The 11,698-nt window shown below is 37.6% G+C and overlaps 1 long non-coding RNA gene across 1 annotated transcript in view; it reads right to left on the bottom strand.

Moving 5' to 3' along the window:
* Positions 1-226: 226 nt before the first annotated feature.
* LOC141422395 (uncharacterized) overlaps positions 227-11,698 on the bottom strand; it is a 153,787-nt gene continuing 142,315 nt past the window's right edge. The window contains exons 4-5 of the long non-coding RNA XR_012446936.1: positions 1,433-1,601; positions 227-336 (exon numbers count right to left, since the gene is read on the bottom strand). This is a non-coding gene — a long non-coding RNA (uncharacterized lncRNA). The remainder of the gene's footprint in view (positions 337-1,432; positions 1,602-11,698) is intronic.

Raw genomic sequence — 11,698 nt, 5'->3', positions numbered from 1 at the left:
TCTTGCTCTAATCCCAGTGTTCTTACTCCTACTTCCATCAATTTTCAGGGCTCATTTGAAATCCTGAGCTATTTGTCCCTTTGTCCATGTTATCCTTCTCTTGGTTTATGAAATCTAGATGTTTGAAAATATGTATTGTGAGTTGTTAATTGAGTTGAGGGCACATAGCAGAAGCCTATCGACTATTTGCAAATGATACTTTATTGAATTCAAAAAGAAAATGGGGCTTTGAAGGTACAGAGACTTCTATTTGGATGTTTGTTTGAAGTGCCTTTTCCTTGCTCTTCCATACTCTCTCTTTTCTCTTCCTCTCATCTTTTCTGCAAGGCTCTAAGTCTGTTAAATAGGAGATGGTTCCAATAGTTGTGATTTAGTAGGTACTAACAGAGTATCCACTTAGCCTGAAAAGACACATCTGCACACCAGACCCTCTGGAAAAGTGGGTGAATGGAGCATTCAGGAAATCTCAGAATGGAGTCATCCATCCTGGATTATATCTGGGAGTACTGGTTTTGCATACAGAGCCTCACAACTTCATTCAGGGACATCTAGAAGAGTGAAACAGGGCAAATGGACTGGAGATTTTCCTGCCAGGAGAGAGTGAAAGTTCCCAGAGCCTGGCTAAGCACACATGGGCTCCAAGGTTCCTGATACTGGAATGGACTGACCTTGGTTCTCATATCCTTTGCTCCAGGTTGTCCCCCACACCTCAGTTTTCATAGGTCTTTTTTTTTTTAATCCTGCATTTCAAGAACTTGCATTGTTTGTGTACTCTATTCTCAACCCTCTTTTAAAAATTCTTTCCCAAAAGATCTCATCCACTGCCATGGCTTTTAGTGTCACCTACATGTTGTCTCTGACTTGACCTGCTCCCTCTTGGTGTCTCTCATCTTAACAGATGACACCAAGCCAGAAATCTATGAACATCTTAGATTCCCCCTTTATTGTAACACTTCTTAATAGTTACCAACTACCATTGACCAATCAGTTTGCAAGCATCAGAGGAAGCCAGCGTGTTGATTTTGTTTTCACCTGTTTCTCTCGTTCTTAAGTTCCATTCATTCTTGCCTGTAACTATAACCATAGCTCCCAACCACTATGTGGTCTTCCCACTGCAGAACTGCTAATGTACTCCTTAACTTCTCTGTGCTGTTTCTTTCTCTAAAACAGGAGGATCTTGTACTATATCTCTGAGACCTTTTCCAGTTTTGATGTTTTAGAATTCACCAGCTTGCACATATCACAGGCCCCAAAGTGAAAAATTGAGCCTCAGTCTTTTTGCTCATTCCCCACCTTCCAACATGTGTTTTTAAAAAAATTCTTCCTCTTCTTTCTCTTTGCTAAAAGAGTTTTTGAGTGAACTATGGCAGCCCTAAGATTCAAATCTTATCCAGGATATGATTGGACATTCCTGGGTGAAACAATTCCTTACCCTTTCCTTCTCCTGACACAGCAGGGAGGGGAGTTGTTTGGAGCCCAGAATTTAACCATAGTAGCTGTTGTTTTCCTTTTCATCATCACTGTTACCGTCTTGAGGGTGTTGTTCTATGGCTCTGTAGAGGCAGATGCACAGATGGAAAGTCCTAAGACATTTGTTCCCTCTGCAAATTAAAGAGAAAATATGAACTCTTTGTCCCCTTGTCCACCCACATCACTGTCCTGTTAGCCAGGATACCAAGCTTAAGGATGTGACTCTTAAGCTTGAGGCTTCCCTAAAGACTGTGGCTCTTTTAGTCTTGATTTATAAACCTCAGTGAAAGGCAACAAAGGGAGCAGCGAAGGTGGTATACCCGCTTGCTTTGAGTTGGTCAACTCACCATGGCCCTTGAAATAACACTACCCTCTGTAAGTCGGAGCTGTTGTTCTTCTTCACTCCACACTGGTAAGAGAAAGGGAAGACTGGGACCTGCATTCTCCAGGGTACCAAAGTTGCATTTTCCTTCATATGATATGTGAAAAGAACAGCTGTCATCAATACCTCCAATCATTTTTTTCCTGTTCTACAAAGATTCTAGAGAAAAACCCTTTTCATTTCAAGCACCCCTCACTCCATCTTTCTAGAGTCTAGAGAAGAGAAATGCAAGTGCACCTCATGTCAGTGCTCATTGACATTTCTGGTAAGAAGCTAGCAAAGATTATTCAGAAGATATTAAGACATCTCTGAACTTTGTAGAATAGATTAACCTGAATAGGAACTTGAAGTTACTTAGATCCTACTCAGTCCCACCCTACCTTTTTATGGATATGCAAAATAAGGCTTTCAGCAAATTAGTGCTGCACTCTGACCTCCCACTCCTGTGTATTTTCCATTACTCTCTGCTTCCTAATTGCATGAGGATTTCCTTATTCTCCAGAGCCAAGGAGCATCAACATTTGGCTTCAGAAATGCTGCTAAATCCTGAATAAATAAGAGTGAATGAGGAAGATAGCATTCAAGCTCTCTTACTCCTAAACCCAGATGAAATGTTTGTATTGAACCCTTGGGTTCAGATTTCTCCAGTGCTTTCTAGTCTTTACTTTGTAAGTATGAAAGGAAATATGGGGTTATCAATCATTTCCCACCTACTAAGTCCTCTGCTGATTCTTAAAAAATGGGAGAGTTTTCTTTTGGGTGTATGGAACAGAGAAAGACTTTCCTAAAATTTGGTCTGTAGAGTTTGTTTTGGATCTGGCAAGAGTTAACGAGGCCTCATCTGGAGTGACATGGAGACGTCAAGTTTCCCTTTCCTTCCCCAGAATCATTGTTGGTTTACATTCAACCATTAGGATTCCTCTAAGATATAATATTGAGAAATATATTAAGTTAGGAGTCATAGCAAGAAGTTTTCAAGGTTGGTTTTGCTTCTGTAACTTATAACCTCATCCATATATTCATTTAGGTAGGAAACAAGATGGTCATTATATGTCTGGCACTATTCTAGGTGCTAAGATGTTAGTGTGGAATACTGGATATATTCCTGCTTTAAGGTCTTACATTATAGTGGGGAAAGCAATACTTGATGCACAAATATAATAATTATAACAACAACAAAATAACAATAATAGCAACATGAAGAAACAAAAATTGAATAAGGCAGTAGAGAGTACCAGACAAGAGGATATGTTTGTGTGGGGGTATGTTATCAGACTCTAAAATGGCTCTCTCAAGAATTATTTTACATTCTCTTTGAAAAGTGGAGCCTAGATCCTCTTTCCTAGAGTGTGGTCTGGGTGTAGTGACTTCTAACAAATAGAATAAAGTAGAAGTGATGTATGACTTTCGAAGCTTGATAATAAAGTCATGTGTCCTTCTTGTTTCCTTAGGTTTGTTTGCTCTGGGGAAGTTAGCTGTCATGTTGTAAGGATACTTAAGCAGTTTATAAAGAGTGTCATGTGGTGAGTAATGGAGACCTCCTGGCAACACCATGGATAGAAGCCATCTAGGAAACAGACTCCCAGCGCCAGTCCAGCCTTCAGATGACTACAGCCTTAGCCAATATCCTGACCACAGTGGACAGAGACAACCTGAACCAGACCACCCAGGTAAGCCAACACTGGAACCCTAGAGACACTGTGAGACAATAAACATTTGTTGTTTACAGCCATAGCTTTCAGGGGTAATTTGGTAAGCAACAATAGATAGCTAATACATGTGTTTAGGGAAGGGAAAGTAAATATGTGTATTAGGGGAGGGTAATTGTTGAACAGAAATTGAAATAAAAGAGGAAATGAGCCAGGCTAACATATAGATGAAGAATTCTTGAAGCAGAGGAAATAGACTGGGAAAGTACTGCAGTAAGAACACACTCAGATTTTCAAGGAAAATTGCCCCAGACTTGGATATGGGCAAGACTAAGTGTCCTTTCAGTGACAAGTTGGGCACTCTATCCTCTGGTGTTTAACTCATTATACTGGGACATTCCTATTTGACTGAATTTCTATTGTCGTTATTTTATAACTCTGTAGAGGTAGAATTCAACTGTAGAAAGCTGATAGTAATGCAAGTAATCTTTCTTCAAGGAATATATGAATATTGTTGCATAGAGATAAGACTGACTTCTATCTTGTAGAAAAGATGGCCCTAAAATACATTTAAAGCAGCTTTATAGAAATAAAATTCTTACACTATAAAATTCACTGAATTAAAGTTTATAATTCAATGCCTCTCAGAATATTCACAGGATTGTGAAAATGGCACCATAATCTAATTATAGACCATTTTTTCCCTCCCCCAGCAAAGAAACCCTATAACTTTCATCAGCTATTCCCTATTCCTTTTCATCATCCCCTCACCAACAAATCATAGGCAACCAGTAATCTACTCCCTGCCTGTATAGATTTTCCTGCTCTGAGAATGTCATACAAATGTAACCATGTAGTACATGCTCTTTTGGGACTGACTTCTTTCACGTAGCATAGACTTTTCAAGGTCCACCCATGCCATGGCATATACTAATATTTCATTCTTTAATTCCAGGTAACACTCAGTTGTATGTGTATACATTTTGACTAGTTATTCATCAGGTGATGGACATTTGGATTATTTTCACTTTTTTGGGTATGATAAGTAATGTTTCTATGAATGTATGTTTTAACTTCTCTTTGGTATTTACCTAGATGTGTAATTGCTGGATCATATTGTAGGCACAATTTGAGAAACTGTTAAATATTTTTTGAAGGGGGATTCACCATTTCACATTCCCTTTGGCAATGTATGAGAATTCTAATTTCTCTATCCTTATCAACATTTACTGTCTCCATCATCAAGTGAAGCCATTTTGGCGGGTGTGAGATTTTATCTCCGTGTGGTTTTGATTTGCGTTTTCTTAGTGACTAATGACGTTGAACATCTAAGCATGCACTTTTTGGTCATTTTTATATCATTCTTGGAGCAACGTCTGTTTCAATCATTTGCCAGTTTCATTTCTGGTGGTCCTGAGGTTTGAACTCAGGGCCTTGTACTTGGTAGGCTGGGCTTTCACATTTGAGGCATGCCCCCTCTTTGGCTTTAGTTATTTTATGAATAGTGTCTGTGTTTTGCCCAGGATAATCTGGACTACAATCTTTCTATTTATGCTTTTCATGTAGCTGGGATGACAGGTGTGTGCCACCATGCCAAGCTTACTGATTGAGATAGAGTCTTGCGAATTTTTTGCAGAGGCTGGCCTCAAACTACGGTCTTCCTAATTTCTGCCTCACAAGTATCTAGGATTTTAGGCATGAGTCACTGCACCCAGCTAAATCCTTTGCCAATTAAAATTATTTTATTGTTGAGGTTTAAGAATTATATACTCTGAATAGAAGTACCTTATCAAATATATAATGTGGGATGTGAGGACGATCTGGCTGTGACATCTGTCACCCCATTGATCGCCAGGGTTGATTTGGCTGATCTGGCTGGCTAGGCGGGTGTCCCCTTCCTCCCTCACTGCTCCATGTGCGTCCCTTCTGAAGCTGCGCGCTCCGTCGAAGAGGACGACCGTTCTTTGGTCAAGGGTATACAAGTAGCTGCGCTCCCCTTCTAGAACCTCCAAACAAGCTCTCAAATATATGACGTGCAATTATTTATCCCCATTATGAGGCAAGCCTTCCTTTTATTTAATGGTATTATTTGAGAACAAAAGTTTCCATTTTATCTGATTTGTACCTTTTCCTTCATTCTTTCATTCCTTATGCTTTCAAGAAATCACCAAAAACTAAAATAAAAACCATCAAAGAAACTATTACTTAAATTGATAAAACCATGAGGATTTACTGCTATGTTTTCTTTTAAGAGTTTTTAATGTTAGCTCTTACATTTAGGTCTAGAGTCTTTTTAATTTGCAAATGCTTGAATACATTGTGTGGTAAAGGTCTAAATTCATTCTTTGTAATATTCCATTGACTCTCCACTGAAAAGACTTCTTTTTCCATTGCATTATCAACGCACCCTTGTTGAACATGAGTTCATCATAAATGTTTAAGTTCATTTAAGGAGTCTCAATTCCATTTCACTTATTTGTCTATCCCTGTGTCAGTAAAATACTTTCTTGGTTACTGTAGTTTTGTAGTAAGCTTTGAAATTGAGGCTCATGAGTCATCTAACTTCATTCATATTTGTCAAGGTTGTTTTAGCTTTTTTGGGTCTTTTTCATTTGTATATAAATTGAAGATAAGCTTGTCAATTTCTGCAAAAAAGGCAGCTGACATATTGATAAGGATTGTTTTGTATCTGTAGAACAAGTTGAGGAGCATAGTCACCTTAGGAGTATTAAGTCATCTAACCCATGACCATGGATGGTCATTCTTTTCATTTAGATCTTTAACTTCTTTCAATGATGTCTTGTAATGTTTTTGTGAATGTCTTACACTTTTATTAAGTGAATTCCTAGGTATTTTATTGTTTCTAACATTATTATAACTAAAATTAATTTCCTGATTTCATTTTTATCATTTTTAATGGAGGTGTATAGAAATACAACGGTTTTTACATACTGATCTTGTATCCTGAAGCTCACTGAGCTCACTTACCATTTTCATAATTAATCAGTGAATTCTTTAGTAGTTTTTATGTATAAAATCATGCAATCTGCAAATAGAAATCACTTTTTTCCTTTCCAATTTGGATGCTTTTTATGTTTTTCTTGTCCAATTGCCCTGGCCAGACTCTCCATTACAATGTTGAATAAAAGTTGCAAGAATAGATGTTCTTATCTTGATTCTGATCTTACAGGAAAAGGATTTAGTCTTTTATCATTAAGTATGGTATTAGCTTGGGGGCTTGCCATAAATAGTCTTTATCCAGTTGATAAAGTTCTATTCTAGTTGAAGTTTATTGAGTGTTTTTATCATGGATAGGTATGGGATTTTGTCAACTTTTTAATTTATTCATTGCTGTGTTCCTATGGCTTTGTCCTTTATTCTACTGAGATGGTGTATTATTTTATATTATTTTCAGATTTAAACTAACTTTTTATTTCTAGGTCAAGTTCCATTTGATTTTGGTGCATACTAATTTTTATATGTTGTTAGATTCAGTTTGTTAGTGTTTTGTTGAGTATTTTTGTGTCCATATTTGTAAGGAATATTGGTTTGACATTTTATGTTCTTGTCATCTCTGTGTATGAGAACCCAGTGATTCCTGACTCATGTGCTAACTTGAGAAGTAATCCTTGGTCTTGTATTTCTTTGGGAGAGTTTATGAAGGATTGGTGTTAATTTTTCATTTTTTGGTAAGTTTTAAACTTATAGATTTGGTTGTTTAACTTGTCAATGGTCAATCCATTTTTTATATATAAGTAAAGTTGTATATGTAGTAAGTTTCTATAGTTTGTGTCTTTCTTGGCATTTATCTATTCTATGTAAGTTATCTAATTTGTTGGTACAGTAGTTCAGTGCTCCTTTATAAATCTCTTCACTTATAAAGTCAATAGTGACAACTCTTTTTCTACTCCTGATTTTATTAACTTCTTTCCTGTTTTCTTGGTCAACATAGCTAACGGTTTACCATTTTTAATGATCTAATCATTTTTACTGTCATACAGGATAGTAAGCTATTTTGCATCTATTATAAAATTGATATCAGCATTTATATTAGCCTCTGTGTACATGTCTCTGTTCTTCAAATTCCCTTTTGAAACAACTTTAATAGTTACTGTGTCTCTTATTAATGACCTGAATTTATGTTTTTATGAAGGTGAGTTTTTTGCCCTTTTGAAAATTATACTTGAGGAAAAATTATGAAAATGTGTGATAAGTAGGAGAGTGATAGAAAATGGGATGAAAAAAAAGACAGAAGACAGATCAGGTAAGGCTATGTAGGCTATGCAAAAGAGACTGGTTTCACTTTGAGTGAGGTAAAAGCTATCAGAATCATTATACACAAATCCTTTCTTTAACTGGGACCTCAGCAACCTGTAATATGTCTCTATACTTTCTCAAAGGATGACTGTGAGAAGACAAATAAGACTAGGGAATAGAAAATTCCATCATTACTCAGTCAGTTTTCGACCACTGATAATTTGACCTCAATTATATTGCTTCCAAATACTTTTCTGTTGGTAGATTTCTGAGAGAAGAAGACACAGAGAATTCTAAAGGGTCATGCCTTGTATACTGAGAAAGATATTTTTGTATATGAATATAGGGTCAGGATTGTCATTTGACCCCTAAAAGAACCCTAAAGGGGCTGAAGAAAGTTGAAAGTTTGGGTTGTTTCTTCCTAACTCCAGATAGGGCTGGTTCTGAGGGTTGGAAGTCTAAGATGGTGGAGGACAAGATTGAAGGAGTGGACACAGTGGTCAAGAAAGAGAAGCTAGAATGTATTATATGAGTGTGACAGAAGGTCTCAGAAAGATCAAACGTTTGAACCTGAAGAAAACAAAATGCTAGACATGAGCATCTACAAAACAGTTTCAGGACATGAGTGTATCATGATGTTTGGAACTGAGAGAGACAAAGGCCAAAAAGAGGTATGACACCATGAAACAGAGAAAAGTGACCCTGAAGAAAGTTTGTTTTGCAGAAATTAGCCTGCATCTCAAGGTGTTCACAGATGGGAAAATGATTCAAATTTGTATCTTTTCATTCAATTGTCTTTATTTTTATTTTATTCTACCTCTGGCTTGACCTAGAACTTAATCTATTTGTGGAGATTTAAAAATATATTCCAGTACTCAAAATCCTCCCTAGTAAACTTCCACAAGTTGTGTAAATTAAATTCTTACTCTTTATGCTAACTTCCATTTTCTCTTGTCTTTTCCTCAATAGTCTTCAACTGCCTCTCCCAAGTTCAGCTGAAGTCCTCAGAAGTGAGAAAACCACAGAAAACTTCCCAGGAAAGTCAATGGACTGGAACAGGTGGGCCTCCACAGGAGAAGAATGCTCCCAAGAAATGGTCTGAGCACAGAACTCTGCTTTCTGGTGTAATAGGAACCTACTCTGCTCTCAAGCATTTTGAAGGGGGATATAGGGAGCAATATAGTGTGTTCATCAAAGATTTTCTTTTCTCCCTCTTTCTTTCTTTTCAATTAACAGTAGGTGTCCCTAGGAGAAGCACTGTATAAACATAAGGGTAGAATTAAGATAAATGCATCACTTTTCGTTAGGAAATTTCCCATGATGAATGAACAGCTCACTACCCCTTAGTCAGCAAGATCAAGTGCTGGTTCTTTAAAAAAATTTAAAAATCCACTTTTCCAGAGCTGTGGTTGAGGGTTAAGGTTGAGGGTTGGACTGGGGGCCTAATAAGGCCCTAGGTCTTGAGAAAAAAAAACGTTTTTCTGGAAAAAGAAAACCAGTGGTCAGTGCTGATCTCTCTTAAAAGGTGTGCTGCTCCTCGGTGGTTTCAGAACTGATGACGAACTCTGTATGATGGTTGAGGCCTTCCCAGGGATCTGCTGGAGTTGCGCTAACACTGCACAGCTATAGCTATTAGGGCTAAGAACACTTTCCTATTTCATTTTTTATTATGCTTATTAGAATATTAACCATACAAATTGATGGTACCTCTGTGGTATCTCCATACATGCATACATGGCAAGTTGATCATGTCCATCTACCTTTCTGCTGTCGTTCTGCTTCCCTTCTCTTCCCTCTCCCACTGGCCCCTTTTCCATTCCCTAAGAATTGCTCTTATACTTTCAGGCCATCTTTTTTTCTTTTAAAATTTCTTCTTAAAAGAAAGTTCTAAAATTTCCAAACATGAGGGAAAACATGTGTTTCCTCTTTTTCTGTGTGAGAACACTTTCAATAGAGGGTACCATGCTCATCCCAGACAGACACTAAAGTTATGTTTCTCCATTTGCACTGAGAAGTGAGCAGACATCTAGGCAATGCAATTATTGGAAAGCTTCATGAAAGAAAGGTATCAGTGAAGTTGGGTCCCAACCTGGCTGCGTCACTGATTGAAGGTCAGAGAATGTAAATGGTGTGTCTAGCCTTTCCTGACTAACTCCATAACTGGTAAAATTGGCAAGGGTTTTGCAAGGTTTTTTTTTTTTTTTCAAATTCCAACATTTTATGTCTGAATGTTGCAGGGACCCCTGCATATCCTTAAATGTTTGCTTGATTTTTGTAACTCCCCATCCTGCACCCTTTCTCTTATACTGGCTTTTGAGAAGACTTGGTTTAGCAAACTTAGAAAGCCACCAATTTGTTGAATAAGACAAAATTACACTGAAATATCATTCATATTTATTTATGATGTATTATTAGTTTTAAAAATCAAGCAGGGATGGAAAGAGCCAGAGTAAAAGATGTGTGATGCCTAGGAATGTCAGGCCCAATGCACAGACATATGAACTCTTGCACAATAGGAAAACATCATGGCCTGCACTGGAGAGGAGGAAACTAGAAGAAAATCAATGATGTCCATCTTCAGACTGTGCTCACTGCGTGCTCAGGCAGAGGTTCTAGTTATCAAGGGAAGAGTGAATTAAGTTTAACTATAACTGGACAAGAATAGAATGAAGAGGAGGTATAGGAGGTGGATTATTTTTATAACTTTCCATAAATGGTCAGGACCTTTGGACATTATTCTAAGTGGTGAACCTCTTTTTGGGTTACAGTATCACCAAGTAGTAGATGGAGTCTTGGATTTGTGGTTGAGACCACTTGGCCACTTCTGTATATAAGGTTAATGGGAGTGGACTCCCATAATTAAAATAAAAATGAAAAGAGGAAGAAAAGTAAAAAGGAAGAGAATAGCTCTGTTAAAATAGACAAACCTTCTATCAACATGTCTGAAGCTTAATCTCAGTTTCATTTTTAAAATAAACACTTTTCTACCTATTGGTATCTTTCTCACTTAATTCTTAACTACCATTAACAACTTTTAAATGTAGCTGAAGTCTTCTTGCTGGTTTTGTTTAAAAATATTCCTTTCCACTCACACTGATCCCTTACTTAGAGTCCAACTTCTTAGAAACTTGTATACTTCTCTGAAACTTTTGGCCATATTACCACAAAAAACAATCTCTCAAAAATGTTCAAATATTTGGCAGTGGTAACCCAGGAGGAGTCCAGCGATGGGCAAAGCAGAAGAGCTATGACTAAACTTTCTGAGAACTCTGGGTTTTCAACTAAACAGTCCAGTGACCAAGAAAAAGAGAAGCTAGCATTGTGCTCTCCCAACATGTCTTTGTTCTTTTTCATTGCTTTTGTGCTTCCCCACTCAGTTCCTTTTTTATTAAGAGCATGGTAATGAAAACCACCAAGCTGGCATTTTTGAAGTGTCATTATCTTGTATCTCTGGTTCCTGAGGTGCTAACAGGCTAAATTTACGTCCTTTTCCCACTCATTTAGGCTTATGAGATCTGGTCTAACAATTCAGTTCACACTTTCTGACTCACAGTTTGGGGTAGGCAAAGTGTCCAGTAGATTGAGCTGGAGAGGAGAGTGATGGGAACAGGAGACTACAGGGAGAGGATCTGAGAGACAGTTCTGGTCACTGACGACCCTTTTAGGTCTGTGTAACTTTATATCAGCTGCTTGGGATGGGACAGGTAGAAAGAATTGCTGAAAGGAAGGTGGTTCTGAGGACTCTCACAATCCCAGTGGGTGTGCAACCCTTGCAACTCAGGAAAACCAGAGAGATTAGCAGTACAGGAGACTCATCAATGCAAGTGGCTGGCTAGATCCCCATCTTGTTTATAAGATTAATAATAGTGGATTCCCATGCTATGCACATATTTAAATAAAAATGAAAAGAAGAAGAAAAGGAAAAAAAGAACAGAATTGT

The sequence above is a fragment of the Castor canadensis genome, chromosome 4 (assembly GCF_047511655.1).
Source record: "Castor canadensis chromosome 4, mCasCan1.hap1v2, whole genome shotgun sequence".
NCBI classification, from domain to species: domain Eukaryota; kingdom Metazoa; phylum Chordata; class Mammalia; order Rodentia; family Castoridae; genus Castor; species Castor canadensis.
The sequence above is the reverse complement of the archived record's forward strand: the minus strand, read 5'-3'. Positions and strand labels throughout refer to the sequence as shown.